Raw genomic sequence first — 23,854 nt, forward strand, 5'->3', positions numbered from 1 at the left:
GTCGACTGACAGTTTTTGTTCACATACAAAAGGTTTACCTATGGACAGAGTTATATTTTCGTAAAAATGTGTCAGCAGTGTCAGAGGCGGTGATCTGATTACACATTCACAGAATTCCAATGGATATCATGTGATGGAAGTGTGTCGTCGCTCCTCACTCACAAGATAATACAGCAGGAGATCTAATGAAGCTGATAAACACATCAGATGGTAGTGGAGGGCTCAGAATTTGGGAACCACAACCTTTAACAGGCAAACTTCGTGATTGTAAGTACACGTTTTCTATACACACTGAAGCCCCAAAGCCGGTCGGAGTGGCCGAGCGGTTCTAGGCGCTGCGGACTGGAACCGCGCGACCGCTACGGTTGCAGGTTCGTATCCTGCTTCGGGCATGGATGTGTGTATTATCCTTAGGTTAGTTAGGTTTAAGTAGTTCTAAGTTCTAGGGGACTGATGACCTAAGATGTTAAGTCCCATAGTGCTCAGAGCCATTTGTTAAGTCCCATAGTGCTTAGAGCCATTTAAACCATTTTTTTGAAGTCCCAAAGAAACTGGTATAGGCATGCGTATACAAATACAGAGATAGGTAAACAAGCAGAATACAGCGCTGCAGTCGGAGACGCCTATATAAGACAAAAAGTCTGGCACAGTTGTTAGATCGGTTACTTCTGCCACAATGACAGAGGTTATAAGGATTTAAACGAGTGTTAACATGGTGCTATAGTCGGCGCACGAGCGATGGGACATAGCATCCCCGAGTTAGCGATGAAGTGGCGCTTTTCCTGTACAACCATTTCAGCAGTCTGGTAAAACATCAAATCTCCGAGATCACTACGGCCAGAAAAAAGATCCTGCAAGAAGGTAACGAACGACGACTGAAGAGAATCGTTCAACGTGACAGATATGCAACCCTTCCGCAGATTGTGGCAGATGTCAGTGATGGGCCATCGACAAGTGTCAGCGTGCGAACCATTCAACGAGACATCACCGACATGGGCTTCCGGAGCCGAAGGAACACTCATGTATCCTTGGTGACTGCACGACACAAAGCTTTACGCATCGCATGGGCCCGTCAACATCGTTCATTGAAAAAAAAAAAAAAAAAAAAAAAGGTTCTAATGGCTCTGAGCACCATGCGACTTAACATCTGAGGTCATCAGTCGCCTAGAACGTAGAACTAATTAAACCTAACTAACCTAAGGGCATCACACACATCCATGCCCGAGGCAGGATTTGAACCTGCGACGGTAGCGGTCGCTCGGTTCCAGACTGTAGCGCCTAGAACCGCACGGCCATTCCGGCCGGCTATCGTCATTGAACTGTTGATAACAGGAAACATGTAGTCTGGTTGGGCGAGTGTCGTTTCAAATTGTATCAAGCGGGTCGACGTGTACGAGCACGGAGATAATTTCATGAATCCATGGACCCTGCATGTCAGCAGGGGACTGTTCAAGCTGGTGGAGGCTCTGTAAGGGTGTGGGGCGTGTGCAGTTGGAGTGATATGGGGACGTAAGCATCCTGTCTCATCACCTGCACCCATTCGTATGCATTGTGCATTCCTCCCATTTACTGGATCACAAACATGAGAGTAGACATCGAAGTAGAGTCCATAGCTGAATGACCTGCCGGTCCCTCTTTACTCTTTTTCACAGGACGATGAGACACCCCACACGTCCAGAATTTCTACAGAGTGACTCCAGGAACAGTTTTCAGAGTTGGCCACCAGATTCGCCACACATGAACTTTATTGAGCATATTTAGGGTGCCTTGCAATACTTCTGCAAACGTCGTCGAACTGTTCGCGCAGATGGTTGCTGTCTTGCGAACGTCCCCATTTGTTGACTCAGGGACCGAGACGTGGCTGCACGATCCGTTACAGCCATGCGGATAAGTTGCCTGTCATCTCGACTGCTCTTGATACGAGGCCGTTGGGATCCATCGCGGCGTTCCGTATTACCCTCCTGAACCCACCGATTTCATATTCTGTTAACAGTCATTGGATCTCGACCAACGCCAGCAGCAATGTTGCGATACGATAAACCGCAATCGCGATAGGCTACAATCCGACCTTTATCAAAGTCTGAAACGTGATGGTACGCATTTCTCCTCCTTACACGAAGCATCACAACGTCGTTTCACCAGGCAACGCCGGTCAGCTGCTGTTTGTGTATGAGAAATCGGTTGTAAACTTTTCTCATGTCAGCACGTTGGTGGTGTCGCCACAGTCGCCAACCTTGTGTGAATGCTCTGAAAAGCTAATCATTTGCATATCACAGCATCTTCTTCCTGTCGGTTAAATTTCGCGTCTGTAGCACGTCATCTTCATGGTGTAGCAATTTTAATGGCTACAAGAACCTCACTGAATCTATAGAATAAACACGCATCCATAAATGCATACTTTCTGAGATAAGTCCAATAAATATGGGTCCAGAAATGCATACTTTCTGCAATAAACACATGTTTACAGGAGGTGTTCAACGTGATCATGCACCCATCTGCCCTCGGGCATAAGGAATGACACACCCTTTGCAGTATACCAAGAAAGTGTGCTGGAGGACTATCATGCATGGACCACATTTCTATTCGTTGCTGCAATCTTACGAAAATCTATTCCTTTAGGAAATCGTATTTTTCAAAGTTTTTTGTGGACTAGGTAAAATTTCTCTCGCAGTTAAGGCATTACTCTGGAATATTTACAATAGTAAACTAAGCTATTCTCTGAAGTTTTCGGTTACTTATGCAGATAATGGTGGGAGAAGGGTAAGAAAATCGCTGGATGCCGAAAACGATTAATAGAGTGTAAAGTCAGAATTTTCGAAGCACTTGTCATATTATATTTTGCAATTCAGGCTGCAACTTTCATTGAGTCCTTGACAGATTTTTTTCCTGAACCATTTGTCATGCAGACTCCCTTTGTACTTCAGGTTACTTAACATTCTTCTATACTTCTGCCAAATCGTCATCTCCTCTCGCAGGTGGCCTGTATTTTCTGTAAATACTTAGATTTGTCCCAAATACCTCACTGGCATAACTATCTGGCAATATTCAACTCTCATTTACGAATGTTATGTGAGTTTTACAGATTTTAAATACCGCTACAAACCACGGTAATGTCAATCATTAAAATCTTTAAGGGCACACTCAATGGTGTCATTTGGAATGTGTATTTGGAATCCCTACGCAGCGACATCCATCCTGACTGGACGAAAAATCGCGTAACGTACAAAAACAACTTGGAATGTTCCCGAAACGTCGATAAAAACAGCACTTTTGTGAAACAGCACCCGTAATTCGCGATGTAGGTCGATTGTACTGTTCACCTACTCTCTCCAACGATTAGAGTCGATGTCGGATAAGCAAGTATGGAAGGCATGCAAAGTAGCTGAACTTTATTGGACTCAAACAGTTTCTCACCCACGAGTTTATTGGGTATAGGAACAGCTGGGAGTTAATGGATGCCAAGTACGGTTGACAGACTAGCTGTTCCAGTAATTCCCACTTCAAATACCTAAATTGCAACTTCAAAGCACGTGTCTTTGACAGGATGAAAGGTGATGAACTTTATTATACAATTCAGGACTAGTTTCACGTATTTTTTAAGCATTTAGCGCAGACGACTTGCATTGTATTGTTCACTTATTATAACCCTTTTGAAGATAATCTGCGAGAAGAATTTCACTAAAGTTATTACAAGTGGACTCTTTTACAGTGAAAGTCAGAAGCTTCCCGGTTATGAAAGAGGAGTCTTGGTAAGCTACAACAGGTATACGATTTGGAATAAAGCGGAGCTGTTTCACACTTGGTGTGCCGTCTAGCAGCGGAAGCCCAGATCCCTCTGTGGCGTCTCCCGGATATCCCGGTAGCAGATGGCTGGGACAGGATTTTCCCCCGGGATCCCATTACCCCCGGCAATGAAGCGTCACACACTCACCGCGGGTAGATACTAAATTTCTCTGCTCTCTCCTAATTGCGTCTCGTTTCCTACCCTAGTCAACGCTCCTCTTCTGAGGGCGGCCATGACAGGTCCGAATTTCTTATGTGTTAGTGACAGCTAGAATGGCTTCTTCTTGTTTTTCTTCTTCTTCTCCACTTCATGTATAAGGCGAATTGCCTATTACGGTATTCTATCTCTTGTATACTCTTCCTGCATTTCTTCTTCCAGTGCATTTACCGGGGGCCTTTCTCTACCCACACGATCGACGCGTTCCTTCCATATCCTTTCCTTTTCCGTTATTTTTTCATTCAGTTTATATATTCTTAAATCTTTCCTTGTATCCTCATTTATTTTACAATCTTATCGTGTACATCCTTCGCTTCTTCTTAGAATCCTCACGTTTTGAATCTGTATTCTAGTCTCTTGGTGTCTTTCTGTCACCAATACTTCAGTTCCATAAATAAGAATTCGTATTGCTGTGGTTATGTAAAACTTAATCTGGGTTTCTTCCCTGGCTTTTTTTCTGCAAATTTTTTACGATCGTTCTACATAAGAAAATAAATTTATTTAACTTTTGATCGACGGCAAGTTTATATTCGTATGTGATGTCGGATCCTAGATATTTAAAATGTTCAAATTGTTAAATTTTATTATTGTAAACTATTTTTTATCATTCTTGTTGTATTCTCTGAAATGCCATCTCCGTCGTTTTATCTTCAGAGTGTTTTATGTTGTAAAAACGAAATGATCATATGGCATTGTTGGTCGGAAGGCCCCGTCCAGGGACGTTCGGCCCCCATGTTGCAAGTCATATTTCATGTGACGCCAACATTGGGTGACTTACGCGTCGATGAGCATGAGATGATGATGACAGGCAGATGTTTTATTTTGTAACTGAGTCCAACTGCCGAAACCCCCACCTGAGGGTCATCTTCATTCTATGCAGTCAGTGTTCGGTCATCTGCATATGAAACTGCATTTAATATACATTCACGATCTAAAAATACTAATTTTTTATTCAACTAGAATGTGAAAAATAGTTGTCGTTCTTAACTGGCAATGGACCTATGTAATCTCTCGGCAAAAATAAAAAAGTCCATAAAAATTGTCTTTCCGGTAAGTATCAGTTATCCAGAATCGAAATCAAAGAAAAAGTGGAAAAAGTGACATTACTGAAAATCATTACACATAATCGTATTTGTGCTTATTGTGTACGTGACCGCATGTTAAACTGTTAACCTACGAGAGCACTCGGCGCGAAGTCATTTAAATTTAAGGGCCACAACGAGTTTCGGAGACCTCCTCCATGTGATAACCAGGGTAAGCTATGTAGTTCGGCAGTATAGCTCCCATGAATACAATGTCGTTAGATGTTTTGCAGTTTTGTCTTGCTTCTACTGTGTGTCATCCTGGCGAGCTTCACATCCGAACTTTACGGTTTTCAATGTAAAATTGCCTGTTCATTCTGTGAGAGACTAAAGGATTATATGTTCAACTCATTAATTTCTTACACGGTAAATGTTGTAAATGTTACAGATATTATGTTTGAGATAATGATTTTTAGTGAAACTTTGTGACTTTCAAACCATTGTTATTTATTGATCTTAACGTCTCATAACGCCTCAGCCTTCCAAAACGTTTGACTGGCTGGTCTTTACTGGAGTTTCCGACTGGGTCACTGAACTGATAGTCAAAGATATACCGTTCAGATAATATTATACCAGACAAGATATCTGATTATACCAATAGCTTTCATAGGATTATTTTGCAAAGTATGTACCGATGACTTAAAGGAAAGCAGTAGAAAGGAATACATTGTGCAGCAAAAGATTCATCATGAAAGTGAGCGAAAACGGTAGCAAGTCACAGACGGCTGCAGGAATATGAAAAATAGCTTCAAAAGTAACATTTTCATTTCTGATGTTACATTTATGAAAGCTACTGTTTTCAGATTGTGAATGCTTGTTAACAACGAACTTCATTAAGGAAATAATCGTATTTTAGTCATGTATGTCTATTTGCGTAAGCAGTTGTCCATAAGAGGTTCGAAGGGGTATGTCGTTGCTAGAAAAAAGAAGAGGTATTATAGAGCAATACCGTGCAGGATATGAAGTAGTGATGTCCACTACAGACTTGGTTGTTTTCGGATGACGAGATATTTCTATTACTTTGTAGAGTCTTTGTCAGCTGCGTTCGTAGCTGCGAGTGTTTTCTGCCGGCAACATCATCAACCATGGGCGGCTTTTGTCTGCAGCTGAAGGCGTGCAGGAAACACGGGCCAGTTGACGTTTACGCCAACCACATTTGTAATCCTGTTTACACTGCTTCAGATCATAACTAGAACTCCGTGAAACAAGACGCTCTCTCATCTAAAATACAAGTCACCCGCAGCCGTTAATCATCGTATGGAAATAAACTTCTGAAAGCACAAAAGTGGTACGGTGCTCGGAGTAAACTACTAACACAAAACCAGTTAAATTATGACTACGTTAAATGTATGTCTTCTTTACTCATGTTACGGAACATCTAAGAGAAAACAGCATGAATAGAAGAGCATCATACCACATATTTCCTGTTCTCAAAAGACTACATTTTTTGTACATATTATGAGCCTGTTGCTAATATTTGGGAATACGCCAGAGGTAATATTCTACTTTTAAAGCATCAGTGCGGAGGCTTTTACAAGGGGCAGGGATTTTAAAAATTTGACCTACAAAACTTTCAAGGCTACTTGAAATTCGCTGAGGATTTTACCAGTTAATTACAAAAGTTTTTTTAATATCCGTTTGGATGTTTAACCGACAAAAATAAAATGTACGAGGGTCAGTCAAAAAGTAATGCCTCCTATTTTTTTTTTCTACGTTTAATTGTCAGGAAATTTAAATCCAATTACATAGGTTGAAAACCACAACATTGAGGATCATTTTGTCATTTTTCAATGTAATCTCCGCCCATCTCTACAGTTTTGGTCCATCTTTGAACAAGGACATGTATCCCAGCACGGTAAAAATTACAGCTCTGCTTCCTAAGCCATTGACGCACGGATGTTTTGACGGCCTCCTCATCTTCAAAATGAATCCCACGATGAGCTTCTTTTAGTGGCCCGAACAGATGGAAGTCTGGTGGTGCCAGGTCAGGGCTGTATGGGGGATGAGGCAAAACTTCCCATCCAATTTTGACAATCTCGTCAGAGGTGTGACGACTGACTGGTGTGTGGTCTTTCATTGTCATGCAAAAGAAGACGTGCTTTAAGTTTTTTGAGGGTTGTGACGTATTGAACAGAATTTATTGTGCATCCCTGCTCCAAAAAATCAACCAGAATCACACCCTCTGTATCCCAGAAAACTGTTGCCATAACTTTCCCTGCCGATCGCACAGTTTTGAATTTTTTCTTCCTCGGCGAGCTTGTGTGACGCCACTCCATTGACTGCCTCTTTGATTCGGGTTCAAAAAAATGCACCCATGTTTCGTCCCCGGTCACAATTTTTTTCAGAAACTCGTCTCCCTCCAAACGGAAGCGCTGCAAGTGTTGGGAGGCTATTGTTTTCCTTGCCTCTTTATTCTGATCGGTTAACATTCTTGGAACCCACCGTGCACAAACTTTTGAGTACACCAATTGTTTAATAATCGTGATCACACTGCCTTTACTAAGAGAAATAATGCGACACACTTCATCTGCAGTCACCCGACGGTCACCACGAATGATGTCATCAACTTGCTGAATGTTGTGTGGAGTCACTGCACTCACCGGCCTGCCGCTCCGCTTTTCGTCAGTCAACGGTGTTTGCCCTTCAGCTTCCTTACAACGACGAACCCATCGTCTAACAGTGCTGACATCCACTGTCACAACACCATACACCTTCTTCAGTCTTTCATGAATGCGTATGGGCGTTTCACCTTCTGCATTCTAGAATTCAATCACACAACGCTGTCTCAAACGAACATCGATGTCGGCCATCTTACAAACTTCTGCTGTGCTGCCACCTGTTGACACAGAAAGTTACTACTGCAGTGGATTGCAGAAGAAGGTTTGAGGAATGGCGCCAAATTCAAATTTTTCACTTAACTTAATTTTTTTAAGTAGAAAAAAAATGGGAGGCATTACTTTTTGACCGACCCTCGTACTACCAAGTTACCAAATGTATGGCGGCACTCATGTGTAAACGCAGCCGATATTCGCCCCTTTCCCTGCCTCATTTTACAGCGTCTGGAACTGTTAACGGAGTATTTACCTTCATTACATTCACACAAACGTCTGAGTAAATATGGACGCAATGAAGTCTAGCGCCATTCAGTGATCCATTAGACGAATACTCAAAGAAGTACATTATTTACGAAGCAAATTAACTGCAACACTGGAATTCGGCTCTGTCGAAGACAAACCAAAAACTGCGCTTTACTGGCAGAACAATCATAAGACGCAGCGGATCTACGGTGGAAACTGCCTACACTGTTCTTGTTAGTCCTTTCCTGAAGTATTGCTTGTGGCATGGATCCCTTACCAGACAGGACTGACGGAGGACATCCAAAAAGTTCAAAGAAGGGCAGCTTTGATTTGTATTATCTCGACGCAGGGGAAAGAGTGTCACGTTATGAAAAGCTACTGTGGCTGGGGTGAAAATCATTAAAATAACGGAGTTTTTCGTTGGAGCGAGATCTTTTCACGAAATATTAGTTACTAAACTCCCAAAATATTTTGATGACTCCCAGCTCATTGGAATAAATGACCATAGTGATAAAATAAGATAAATCAGAGCATGCACGAAAAGATTTACTTGTTAATTTTTCCTATGTTCTGTTCCAGTGTGGAACGGTAGAGAATTAACGAAATTTTGTTTTATTACGTTGGTAAATGATGCTAAATATTGTAAATCAAATTAAAAATAGATTTTCCGAGTAGTTTTGATTATATGGCTAAGTAGTTGTATTTGGGTTCTTCGCCCAGTTGGGTAGATTGGAATACCTTTTCGTCACAGAGGTGTTCCTCATCGACGCTTTATCGCTCACAGAACTCTTACAACTAATGAAAGTTTATATGAAGTCTTCTTCTTCGCTTTGAACAGTAGAGCCTTCTCTTAAGGTTTCGAAAGGGAAAGGTAACCTTTGGAGCTGTTCAAGCTAGAACACAACGGTTCTGATGTAATAAACGGCTGAGCACAGTAGCAGAACAGTTATTGGTTCTCTTAATTTACTTAAACATACACAGTTATACAGAAAATTTGTACTTTCTTGTTCTTAAACTTTAAAACAAATAATACGTAAGACATTAGAATCATGCAAATATTTTTTAGAATATCGACTGAGGTTCTGAACTTCGCAAATTTCCCTTTTTTCAACAATCAGAACCAGTAATCTTTAAAAAAATGTACGATAATTCAAAATATTTAAAGGTTATTACTGAATTTCTAAATTACCCAAATTTCCTTTTCTTTAAACATTAAAACCAATAAACTTAGGAAAGATTAAAATCATCTAAGCTAATTAGAATAATCACTGAAGCTAGAGATTGCCCAAGTTTCGTTTTCTTTAAACATTAAAACCTGTAACTTTCAAAAAATTAAAATCATCCAAGATATTCTCTTTAAAACAATTAATCCTAAGTTCAAAATCATATTCTCATTAGTGTACCGTAACTGGTGATAGGAATACGGACATATGAATAGCTTAAAGCTAGTTAACCAGTCCGGCTGTCAGAAAACCAACGTTAGGATAGTTACTAGAAAAACGTATAACAAACTTTAATTAGAATTTAGAGAGGCATAACATGCGTTAATGCAGCCGCACACAAATCATGAGATATCAGTTACATCGGTACGTGGTTCAATTTACTACCGTCCCAAGCTAAGAATAAACGCTGCAAGCGACAAGTTATCACTATCAGTCTTAAAAACAATTTTACGTTCACTCTTCCTCCTGAACATGAGATTTGAAACAATACAGTTAAACGTAGCTCTGCAATCGCAGAACTAACCTCCCTTACATGCAAATTTCGGCCAGTGGAACCCGCAATTACGAAGTGCTTTCAAGCTGACATCACGTCTCTAGAATATCTTGCACATATTCAACATAATTTCTAGAATAGAAAGGCATCCGTTTAGCCAGACATAAAATGGAAATTTTCCGAACACTGTCAGGGTGCAATTGCGTGACACTACAGTCAATGACAAGCCCAACCCGCTCTTCGGTGCTACATCCAATGTGATGTGTCCCAGAAGAAATAGGAGAAATACTCCCGAGACTTGCTAACAGAAAACAGTATAATTTACAGTAGGATCCTGCACGCTACTGGAGTCGATCAGAGACAGAGGAATTACTGTTCCTGCCAAGGCGAATGACAGTTCAAATTCTAAACTGAATACCGACGGTGACCAAATTCAGTAAGAATGCGAGCCACTAATTCCGATGTGCTGCGCTTTCCGCCATCTGCCGACTAAACAGCAACCTCCGTGCCTGTGACCCATCACTCAGACGACGCCGTAGCACTTGCCGCGCTTGCAGTCCACAACTAACATGCGCCCGGCTCTCGCTATGTGGCATACTTGCCCTTCTGTCGTCCGGACCACCAGTCCCATAAGGCTCGCCCTGCGCGCGCTTAAAACCACTATCCACGCCTGGCCTCTCTGACCACAGAACAATTTTTACTTGCGTAAAGGCGCACTGCTGCCAGAAATCGATACGGTCGCATGTATGCTTCGCAGAAGTGCAAACCGAAAACCTTACGACCACATCAAACAGTTAAGAAATGGGCAACCGAAATCAAACGTGGCCCTACTTTTCTTACAGAGACGATTCGTGTCTCAAAAGTGAAGAGGCTAAAAACATCTATAAAGTGTGTGTACATAGTTCCGCATAGTCAGCGCATACACAACTTTCCCAATAGAGCGCGACCTGCTAAGCACAACAGCGGAGGCGCAGCGCTCGTCCGTCTCCGCACTTCGAGATGGTGCTGTCTTAGAGACGGACCAAATTCTGCTTCCGCCAAACTGCGTATTAATATGTGATGCAGCCAATGAGATTGCCCCCACCTTCACTTATCTGGGCCTCACCATTGACCGTCACCTCACATGGATCCCTCATCTCCGCTCCATCCAATCCAAAGCCCACCACCGCCTCCGACTCCTCGAACTCCTCTCTGGCCGGACATGGGGGTTGCACCCCTCTACCATCCTCCACACCTACAAATCCTTAATCTGTCCCATCCTCTGCTATGCCAGTCCTGCATGGATATCTGCCCCCCCCCCCCCCCCAAATTCTATAAGTCCCTCCAGATCCTTGAGCGTCATGCACTCCGCCTCGCCTTCCGTATACGCCTCCCGTCCCCCATGCGGATCCTCTATGATCTCATTCCTTTCCCCCATCTGCTCCTATTCCTCAAACATATCCGCATCCTCTACACCTCCCGCCGCCTTGAACCCCCTCACCCTCTGGTTGCTCCTCTCCTCTCCCATCCCTGCCCCCTACCACGTCTTCACTGTTGTATCCCCCCTACCCTCCATCTCAACACCCTACATCTCCTTTCCCAAGGTGGGTTTCATCAACTCCCCCTCCCAGATCATGCCCTCTCTTCCTCTATTTATCTCTCCTATCAACTCTGATCCTCACTCCCCCTCCTTTCCTCTGTCCTTTTCCTGGGCTCCCTCTCCTCCCCCTTCCTTCCTCATTTTTCCCCACCTCTCCTCTCTCTGCCCCTTCTCTCCCCCGAGTCCTTTTGCATTTCCCTCCTCTGCCTCTTCTTATTCCCTCTCGCGTCTGCCCTGCCCCTCTCCCCCCTTATGAGTCATCTCCCTCCTTGGTTCCCCCCTTTCGTTTTCTCCTCTCCTCTCTCCTTGTTTTTTCCCCCTCCTCCAGGTCCCCCCCCCCATCTGCCTTTGGCTCGGGAGTGTCATATTTGTGCCACCATTTTCGTGCAGTGTTTTACAGTGTGTGTTTTCCAGTGAGTGTTCCGTGGTGTGTCTTTAGGGAAGTGTAGCAAACAGCCATCATACTGTCGCTGGGTGTGATTTTTTATCTCTTGCGAACAGAAACCAGACTGTCGCCATGTTTTTTAATTGTGTGTCTACTATGTTACTTGTCTGATTCATGTGTATTTTATCGATATTGCCAACCCCTTTTGCTTTCTGTTTTAACTTTCCGCATTTTTACGCCATTTTACACTTTAAGTCATCATTTTATCGCCTGTTTTTCCTTCTTTCTTTCTTCTTCCTTTTCTTAAAAACAAGTCTGTAGGCTGTAGAGCAGCGTACTAAGCTGCTGCCAGCTTTATTGAAAATCAGTAAAAAACAAAAGAGATTGCTGCTAACATAGAACCTTTTGTCCTCGCGGATCACACTCGCGCAGTGATACCTGAACGCGCGAGATATTATAACGAGTGTACAGACCTCAGATTAATCAGTCTGCATTAGTCTGCATTAGTCTACATTTGTCTATAGTCAAGTTTCAGTCTGCGCCTAATAAGATTACCATATTCCTGTACATAGCCATGAAGATAAATGACTAGACACTTTGTCAAGTATCAGAGATATGTGAGAATAAGATTAACGTACCAAGACCAAAGGAACTTCAGACTGTCAATTGTAAACAGCATCCAGAATCAAGTTACGTAATGTCTATGATTTTTATTATTTTAATAAATGTGTGTGAAAATAAAATAGGTTCTGTTTAAAGTTGGTCACGGTCAATCTGCTACTCCAAGCGTGCAGGTGGCATTTCTATCGTATGACCTAACGGCAGAAGATAAACACGCCACGATAAGACCACGAGACATATTGCTGACACTCGCCAGTTCGTTAGAGAGTGAGTCAAATAATCTGATGGTGTGTGTAACGAAGGTCTTACAGTATGCACACCACAGTGTGTAATAGCGTACTGGATGATCGCGAATAAAACAGATTTCAGTATCTGATGCCGTTAATGTACGATACATGATACATTTTATTTATTTATTTATTTATTTAACCTGGCAAGATTAGGGCCATCAGGCCCTCTCTTACATCTAACCAGGCATTCTACTTATTTTACATTCATATGTTTTAGTAGGCATGTTAAACTACATCTAGTACAAAAAGTGAAATAAACAATTAGAAAGACACACCTGGAAAAATACATACATATAGAGTTTATATTCGTAGGTCATAAGTACTCTTATAATTAGACATTACTGAAGAGACAGATTTTAGATAAGAGTGCTAGCAGTAGGGAGTATGAGGGAGACTCATGGTGAAGGGAGGAGAAGAATAGAGACACATGATGAAACATGATTAAGGAAATATAAGGGAAAATAAGATTGCGTGGCTAATAGAGATAGATGAAGAGGAAGGCATCTCAGGAGCAAGATAGGAGACGCTAGCTTTGCTATTTGACAGATGAGAGGATTGGCCTTGTACATTAATTTTGTGGAGAACGTTATGGGGATGATAGTAGGAAATGCTTCAACTTCTTCTTAAAAGCAGCAGGAGATTGAATTTAGCGCAAGGTAAGGGGCAGTTTGTTCCAGAGGCGGACAGCGGCAACCGAGAAGGAGTTTGCAAAAGTTTTTCTTTTGTGAGTGGGCACAGTTAGGATACCAAATAAGAGTGACCTCGTGTTTCGATTATAATGGCATGACAAGTTTTTAATCTCTGAAGCAAGGTACTGGGGTGCTTGCTCGACGAGGAGTCGGTGAAGTAGACATAGATTGTGGTAGTCACGCAATTTGTCCGGCCGCATCCACCCTAGCTCGGAGTATGAAGCACTAACATGATCATATCGCCGAATGTTGCAGGTGTAACGCACACAGGCATTCAGGGTTAGTTCTAGCCGTCTTTTGTTTTCACTACTCATGCCTTGTTGAATCACATCACAATAGTGGAGGTTCGGTAGAACGAGTGCTTGCACGAGCTGCAGTTTGAAGTCCTGTGGAAATACGTTCCGAAACTTTTTGAGAGCATAGAGACAATCAGACGTCTTTCGGCACACTGCGACTGTATTCTCCGCCCAATTGAGATGCTCATCCAAAGTTACACCCAAGTTCTTAACTGTTTTCTGATATGGTATTGGAGTGCCGTCGAACAGAATAGGAGGTAGCCGTTCGCGGAAATCTGAACTTATTAATTTCTGATGGGCTATTAAGATTACTTGCGTCTTTTTTGCATTTAGTTTAAGCTCCAGGTTTTCCGCCCATGTCACTACTGAAGACAGATCATCATTCATCAGAATGATTGCAGTGTTTACGTCTTCAGGTCTGACGCTTAGGTAGAGCTGGAGGTCGTCGGCATAGAAATGATATTTACAAGAAGACAGAACCGACGAAATATCGTTGACATATAAAGAAAACAAAAGTGCTCCTAAGACTGATCCTTATGGCACTCCCGAGGAAACATGTTTCCAGGAAGATTTTTCATTTAACCAGACAACACATTGCTGTCTGTCTTTTAAGTAGCTTTCAAACCATCTCATTGCACTGAGAAATTAAGCTGTTGCATTTTTCTGAGCAATATGTCGAAGTTAACAGTGTCAAAAGCTTTGCTGAAGTCCAGTAGCGTCAATATTGTTGGCTTTCGATTGTCGATGGCATATTTCAGGTCATCAGTTACTTTAATTAGAGCAGTGTTTGTGCTGTGATGTTTACGGAAACCGGATTGAAATTTGTCACATAGGCTGAACTCATGCAAGTGTTCAGTGATTTGGTCATGAACAATATATTCAAGTGCTTTGGAAACAGCAGGCAGTATGCTAATTGGTCGGTAATTACTAGGCAGTTGCGAGTTTTCGATCTTAGGGATGGCTCGAATTATGCTTCTTTTCCATGAAGTGGGGTATATTCCGTTCACGAGGGAAAAATTAAATATGTCAGTTAAGACAGGTACTAAGATATCGGCAACATTCTTAATTATGGTTATACCGATACTGTCGTTGATTATTGCATCAGAAGAGATTCTCATTATTGCTTTTCTTGCCGTATTTCTTGTTACATGTTTTAGATGGAAGGTATCGTTGTTAGTTATCCTGTTTGGGGATTCTTGTGGACGGTAATTATCAGCCGTGCTGGTATTCAGAGGTGCAGAGAAGAATTCATTTAATTCGTTAACTTGTGGTGTAACCGCCAGGCACCACACTTGCTAGGTGGTAGCCTTTAAATCGGCCGCGGTCCGGTAGTATACGTCGGACCCGCGTGTCGCCACTATCAGTGATTGCAGACCGAGCGCCGCCACACGGCAGGTCTAGAGAGACTTCTAGCACTCGCCGCAGTTGTACAGCCGACTTTGCTAGCGATGGTTCACTGACTTCTACGCTCTCTTTTGCCGAGACGATAGTATAGCCTTCAGCTACGTTATTTGCTACGACCTAGCAAGGCGCCATGATCAGTTTCTATTGATGTTGTAAATCATGTACCGTCAAGAGCGACGTTCTCCATTAATGGATTAAAGTTAAGAATTCCACCAGCTACGTCCGTTTTTCTCAATTCTAATTCCCTTGTCATGTTCCAGACCTCAAGCCAGCCTGCGTGAGCTAAAACGCGTGCATTTCGGCCTCCTTTACTAACACGGTTGGCTCTCCTGCCAACCACAACATAGCTGACACATGAAAAGTAGTTTCCGACTTTGCCTTTCCGACCCCCAAGCTACGGAGATTCTTCCATAGAGTCGTGGGCGTCAGATCGCTGCATACAAGGGAGCGAGCGTGCCTGATTTTAGCATTGCGAATGCATTGTTTCACTCTGTTCTGTAGCTTTCTATTTTCTTCGAAGCGCTCGGGTTTCGGATGTGCCTTGAAACGCCTGTGGGCAGCATCCCTATTAGTCATCATTTGACGTAATTCAGCTGTCAGCCATGGAGCAGGAGATTTTCTTACACGGATTGTGCGCCCAGGTGCATGTTTGTCATAGAGGGCAGTGAGTTTATCACCAAGTTCATTAATTTTGCCGTCGATTGTAGGTTCTCTGATTATTTGATGCCATGAGATTTCTGAGCAATCGGCTGTTAGAGCGTCAAGGTCAATACGTTTCATGTTCCTACAAGTTACGTAACGCGATTTGATCCTTGGGGGCTGCACAGAGTAGGCCAGGAATATTACACTATGTGCTGAGAGGCCAGGGGCCGATGTTTCACCAACATATCTTACTTTGTCAGCCTGTTTCGTTGCGATTACGTCTATGAGAGTACGACTGTGCGCCGTATGGTGTGTAGGTTGTAATGGAAGAATGTTCATGCTATTGTAACCAAACAGTCTTCTTAGGTTTATTTTGGAGGGAGTGTCTCTTAGCAGGTCTATGTTCAAGTCACCCATTACATTTTACATTCACTTTTTGTAAGAGCGCTTCGTGCAAAACGGATGACGTATATTTTGCTGAAAGATGATCAAAAGCGAGTGTAAAAACACATTTCTCTGCAACGAATAGACAATACTGAAAATGCTCCAACATAAATTATGCAGTAATTTGTGACTCCAAATGAGATATGGATCTATCAATACATGGTAGAAACGGAAACAGCAATCGACGCAGTATGTCGAGGTCTGAGCCAAAACAGACAAAGTGACATGCATCCGTTGAAATACTTGTGTGCTGTGTCTTCTGGGATGCAAAAGGAATTCTTTGTACATATTTCTTTAGTATGACACATAGCAGAGTCACATGTACAAATAAAAATAAAGTAATGAAAAAGAATACAAACATGCAACACATATAAGAGAACATAAAGAACGTAATACATTACTGACCATTAGAATTGCTACACCAAGAAGAAATGCAGATGATAAACGGGTATTCATTGGACAAATATATTTTACTAGAACTGGTATGTGATTACATTTTCACGCAATTTGGGGGCATTGATCCTGAGAAATCAGTACCCAGGACAACCACCTCTGGCCGTAAAAACAGCCTTGATAAGCCTCGGCATTGAGACAAACAGAGCTTGGATGGCGTGTACAGGTACAGCTGCCCATACAGCTCCACCTCGATACCACAGTTCATCAAGAGTAGTGACTGGCGCATTGTTTGAGCCAGTTGCTCGGCCACCATTGACCAGAGGTTTTCAGTTGGTGAGGGATCTGGAGAATGTGCTGGCCAGAGCAGCAGTCGAACATTTTCTGTATCCAGAAAGGCCCCTACAGGACCTGCAACATGCGATCGTGCATTATCCTGCTGAAATGTAGGATGATCGAATGAAGGGTAGAGCCACGGGTCGTAACACATCTGAAATGTAACGTCCACTGTTCAAAGCACCGTCAATGCGAACAAGATGTGACCGAGACGTGTAACTAATGGCACCCCATTACATCACGCCGGGTGATTCGACAGTATGGCGATGACAAATACACGCTTCCAGAGTGTGTTCACCGCGATGTCGCCAAACACGGATGCGACTATCATAATGCTGGAAGCAGAACCTGGATTCATGCGAAAACGATGTTTTGCAATACGTGCACCCCGGTTCGTCGTTGAGTACACCTTCGCAGGAACGCCTGTCTGTGATGCAGCGTCTAGGGTAGCCGCAGCCATAGTCTCCGAGCTGGTAGTCCATGCTGCCTCAAACGTCGTCGAACTGTTCGTGCAGATGGTTGTTGTCTTGCAAACGTTCCCATCTGTTGACTCAGGGATCGAGACGTGGCTGCACGATCCGTTACAGCCATGCGGATAAGATGCCAGTCATCTTAAATGCTAGTGATACGAGGCCGTTGGGATCCACCACGGCGTTCCGTATTACCCCCTTGAACCCACCGATTCCATATTCTGCTAACAGTCATTGGATCTCGACCAACGGGAGCAGCAATGTCGCGATACGATAAACGACAATCGCGATAGGCTACAATCCGATCTTTATCAAAGTCGGAAACGTGATGGTACGTATTTCTCCTCCTTACACGAGGCATCACAACAACGTTTCACCAGGCAACGCCGGTCAACTGCTGTTTGTGTATGAGAAGTCGGTTGGAAACGTTCCTCATGTCAGCACGTTGTAGGTGTGAGTGCTCTGAAAAGCTAATTATTTGCACATCACAGTACCTTTCTTCTTGCCGCGTCTGTAGCACGTCATCTTCGTGGTGTAGCAATTTTAATGGCCAGTAGTGTAAGTATCACATAACAAACACATAGAATGAAAATATATTGCCTACAAGACTACTTGTTTATTACACATCGATGTCTAGATTTTGCATCCACCTTGCAGCATGAGGTTTAGCTTCTACAAAGTCCTCAACTGATCCATCTGATATGGTTCACACTCTGCTCAGGTGCTCCACAGTCACAACTTTGGATTTCCACAAATGCCCCATTAATGAAGCATGACCTTACATATCGGTGGCCGCTTCAGATAGGTTGATTCTAGTCCACTCTTTTCTTGGGAAGTTGAACCCTTACAGTGAATTTGAGGAATCAGTTATAAGATGATGACTACTGAGGATTCCTAGTCGTTTTGCCACGTGTCTACTAGGTTAAAGGTGTCCTGTCCTCTTAAACGTTTGATATTACATACTGGCTTTCGTCATTTGAAGGGGTATCTGGTATATTCACTACTACTTCTTGAATAGGTAAATTTTTTGCGTGGTCTGTGTGTATTATATTTTCCCCATTCTTTAATAGTTTCATTTTTTTTCATTTTAGCTTTGGTGGAGCCATGTTACTAATGTCGGAGAGCCACGGTACTGGAGTATGCCTTATGATATCGATGATTATACACATGGTTTCATGGAGCTGGTCGTCTACCTTGCTGGTATGGTGACTTCCTTGCCAGAACGTAGGACAATAATCTGCAATGTTGAAGGCTGTTGGCGTTGCTGTTTTTCGCAGTGTGAATGTATCAGCATCGTAGGAACTACCAGCCAATTCCCTAATAATATTGTTTCGCGTCTTTAGTTTTTGCCCAAATTTTTAAGACGCTGTTAATAGGTTAAGGAATTTTCCAATGTAATTCCCAGATATTTAGGATGAAAGTTGTGTTTCAATCTTTGTTAGTTAAATAACACCTTCAGCTGTTTATTGGCGATCTTATTCTTGAGGTGAAAGGCACGAAAGTCTGTCTTAGATGGACTCGGGCACAAACGTCACCTTCTGTAAAGTCTGTCAAGTCGGAGTCCTGGCAAATGAACGTTGAAAGACTTTCTCATGACAAATTTTTTGAACTGATTGTCTCTCAAAAATAGAAAACTGACTTGTGTACACTGCGCAAGTCATTTGATCCAGATGAATGAAAAAAAGCAACACGCTAGACGAGGCCTTAATTGCTACATAATCATCTTCCACCAGCAAACTGAAAGGTGCTTTGACAACGGGAAAAGTAAAGAATCTGAAGTAACAGTTGTTGAGACATACACTTTTCTCACCAAATGTGACTTTTACATATTATCGCAGCTTAGAAAATTTATGGCTGGCAATATTGAGAGTTCAATGAAATGGTTGTATGTTGTATGTTAACCGGGGACCTAGAAACGATGGAGAGGCTCCGTCGCCGCCGCAGCCGCAGTGGTCCACAACCCCACGACGACTACCGCAGTCCACTTCATCCCTCCGCCGCCCCACACCGAACCCAGGGTTATTGTGCGGTTCGGCCCCCGGTGGTAATTTGCCGATAGTCAGCGCTTGTCTCAAACATGGCGGCCGTGCTTCAGAAGGGGACTGCTGTTTCATGAAATGGCATCCCCGATCACCAGATCTCACTCTGTGTGCCTTTTTTCTGTGGGGACAAATTAAAGATCTGGTGTAGGTAACGCCTCTACCACGTGATGTAGCACTGCTCAGCAGAGAACGCGGGAAGCGACTGCCACAGTCGACAATGCCATGCTGGGACGGGTATGATAAGGATTCAGTAACCGTTTTGACGTCTGCTAGGTCACTCATCGTTCGCATATCGAATGTTTGTAAAAAAAAAAAGTATGACATCTGTGCAGTGTTTAGAGTACTTGTGCAATAAATAATTGAAAGTGTTTCCGAAATTTATGTACATCTTGTTTAATATTTTGAAGTGACATTACACAAAAAAGACGCACAACTTAAAAAAAAGTAATTCACACCGCAAGATGAAAGAATAACTGTGCAACGAAGTGTTGTGTTGCATTAATGAAAATAAAAGGATGAAATTCCTTCTCGAAGAGCAACAAAGAACACTTTGCTTAACATCCATATCCGACAGACGGATCATCGGTACAAATGACGTATGCACCCTCTCCATGAAATATTGCACAAGGCTCAGGGATTTATTCAGGGGCAACGGTACAAATTATGGTTACCACGATCATACGTCACTAGAGATGACGATGGAAATTTCTGCCACAGCGAGGGATCGAACCTGTATATCCGAGTCGAGCGCCACCGCACTAGCACGCATTAGCGAACACTGCAGTGCATGTGGGTCCTTCCAATTAATACTGCCGCCTCACAAAGGAGCACATAATCCGCTCATTATTATATGCAGTGCGAGAGATCATTATTGACAGCCCTTTGCAAGTAACTAATAATGCAACCGTTGGTGTTAAATTACGATACTATGAGAAAAAAATATCGAGACCCCTCACATTAATAAGAAGCTACTTGTCTTTGCGTATTAGTGGAACTATGTCCGTGCTCTGTTATAAGTTTCATCAAACACCATCAACACATTGTAAGTGGACGAGCAGGTTGTTACAGATATTTTGTTTCCCTGCGCTGGATGGCGAAAATGCGGACTATCCTCGCAGAGTGACGAACACCGACATACAGGAATATTTTGCACAGAGGAAGGAAGGAATGCTGATTTATGTGGACTCATATGGTTCCTACTTTGACCGCATTACCAACTATCGAGTGAATTTGGTAACTACAAAAATTAGCATCGTGAGTCTGGAATGTTTTGTTGTTCCACATACGAGACATTTTATGGCGGAGGGTAAGAATGTGCCCGTGGTAAATCCGTTTACTCCTTCGAGTTCATCAATTTTTATGAAAGCTGTCATAGCGTAGGATAACAGTTCTAGATCGGAAAAAGTCCAGCTCTAATACACTATGATCATTATCACTCACTAGTAATGTCTCCTTGTAATATTGTATTCCTTCGTTAGCGATTCATGAACAAGCATAATAAATAAGGAATATTAGAATTTAGTGTCCCGTCGATGTCTAGCTCTTTAACGACGGAGCGCAATCTCTGACTGAGGAAGGATCATCACCAGACACTAAATTGAACACCTTTTTGATGTAACCATCCTCGTTTGTCTTGCGCAGTCTTTGCCATTTAGTTGTAGTTGCAGAAGTTTATTCCATTGATAAGACATTCTAGTGTGAATTTACTAAGCCTGCTTCTTGATTTTTTCGCAGTGTTTCCCTTCTAAGAAGTTTTTCGTGTAGCTTTTATGTCCAATTAATTTAGTTTTTCTTCTCTGAATCATGTTAATCAACGTCTTTTTCTATTTAATTTCTCTTAGTATTCTTCACTGGAATTATTTTCAGTCAAGAAGATTTTTGTGACTCTTCTCTATGCTACATCTCACTTCTTTTTAATTTTTTCTCTTCATGTTCCACTTGAGTCTACCTTTCACAATTAAAAATTAAAATGCTCGAAATAAATGTCTTCAAGAATTTATTTACTAGTTCTGTATTAAGAAGACTATTTGTTAAAAAATTACTCTTATTTATGAAAGCTTTTATGGTTATTGCAATTATTTTATTAATATTCATTAAACTAATGTTGTCATCTCTTATCTTACTTACCAAGAGGATAAACTCATTTACTTGTATTAGTATTGCACTTCCTGTCTTAATATTTGCTCTCCCTTGTCTTCTTTATATTATACTTTCACCAGTATTTTCGTATTAATGTTTATTTTCAATTTTTAGTTATCTGAGGAGTAAGACAAAATTTTTAGCCCATAGTTCATATTGTTATCAGAATTTGCTAAGATTACTGTACCAAACCAAATTGAATAGAACATTTTTTTTACTGTAAATTTTGATCTGTTTGATACCACTTGTCGGTATTTGTATTGAACTTACTACAAATGCATTAAAAATTATGGAGAGAGAGAGAGAGAGAGAGAGAGAGAGAGAGAGAGAGAGAAGACAGCCTTGTCGTACATCTCTTCTTATTCTAACCTCTTTCTTAATACCATCGATATACAGGGTGGTCCATTGATTGTGACCGGGCCAAATATCTCACGAAATAAGCTTCAAACGAAAAAACTACGAAGAACGAAACTTGTCTACCTTGAAGGGGGAAACCAGATGGCGCTATGGTTGGCCGGCTAGATGGCGCGGCCATAGGTCGAACGGATATCAACTGCGTTTTTGAAATAGGAACTCCCATTTTTATTACATATTCGTGTAGTACGTAGAGAAATATGAATGTTTCAGTTCAGCCGCTTATTTCGCTTTTTGACAGATGGCGCTGTAATAGACACAATTTTTTTAAACGAACATTTGGCAACAGGTAGGTTTTTTAAATTAAAATACAGAACATAGGTACGTTTGAACATTTTGTTTCGGTTGTTCCCATGTGATACATGTACCTTTGTGAACTTATCATTTCTGAGAACGCATGCCGTTACAGCGTGATTACCTGTAAATACCACATTAATGCAATAAATGCTCAAAATGATGTCCGTCAACCTCAATGCATTTGGCAATAGGCGTAACGACATTCCTCTCAACAGCGAGTATTTCCCCTTCCGTAATGTTCGCACATGCATCGACAATGCGCTGACGCATGTTGTCAGGCGTTGTCGGTGGCTCACGATAGCAAATATCTTTCAACTTTCCCCACAGAAAGATATCCGGGGACATCAGATCCGGCGAACGTGCGGGCCACGGTATGGTGCTTCGACGACCAATCCACCTATCATGAAATGTGCCATTCAATACCGCATCAAGCGCACGCGAGCTATGTGCCGAACATCCATCATGTTGGAGTACATCGTCATTTTGTCATGCAGTGAAACATCTTGTAGTATCATCGGTAGAACATTACATAAGAAATTAGCATACATTGCACCATTTAGATTGCCATCGATAACATGAGGGCCAACTATCCTTTCTCCCATACTGCTGCACCATACATTAACCCGCCAAGGTCGCTGATGTTCCACTTGTCGCAGCCTTCATGGATTTTCCATTGCCCCATAGTGCATATTATGCTGGTTTACGTTACCGCTGTTGGTGAATGCCGCTTCGTCGCTAAATAGAACGCGTGCAAAAAATCTGTCATCGTCCAGTAATTTCTCTTGTGCCCAGTGGCAGAACTGTACACGACGTTCAAAGTCGTCGCCATGCAATTCCTGATGCATAGAAATATGGTGCGGGTGCAACTGATGTTGATGTAGCATTCTCAAAAATACGTTTTTGAGATTCTCGTTTCTCGCGCAATTTGTCTGGTACTGGTGTGCCGATTAGCCGCGACAGCAGCTAAAACACCTACTTGGGCATCATTATTTGTTGCAGGTCGTGGTTGACGTTTCACATGTGGCTGAACACTTCCTGTTTCCTTAAATAACGTAACTATCCGGCGAACGGTCCGGACACTTGGATGATGTCGTCCAGGATACCGAGCAGCATACATAGCACACGCCCATTGGGCATTTTGATCACAATAGCCATACATCAACACTATATCGACATTTTCCGCAATCGGTAAACGGTCCATTTTAACACGGGTAATGTATCACGAAGCAAATACCGTCCGCACTGGCGGAATGTTACGTGATACGACGTACTTTTGTGACTATTATAGCGCCATCTGTCACAAAACGAAAAAAGTGGTCCAACTAAAACATTCATATTTTTATACGTACTATACGAATATGTAACAAGAATGGGGGTTCCTATTTAAAAAAAACGCAGCTGATATCCGTTTGACCTATGGCAGCGCCATCCAGCGGGCCAACCATAGCGCCGTCTGGTTTCCCCCTTCAAGCTGGACGAGTTTCGTTCTTTGTAGTTTTTTCGTTTGATGATTATTTCGTGAGATATTTGGCCCGGTC

The sequence above is a fragment of the Schistocerca gregaria genome, chromosome X (genome assembly GCF_023897955.1).
Source record: "Schistocerca gregaria isolate iqSchGreg1 chromosome X, iqSchGreg1.2, whole genome shotgun sequence".
In the NCBI taxonomy this organism is placed as follows: Eukaryota; Metazoa; Arthropoda; class Insecta; order Orthoptera; family Acrididae; genus Schistocerca; species Schistocerca gregaria.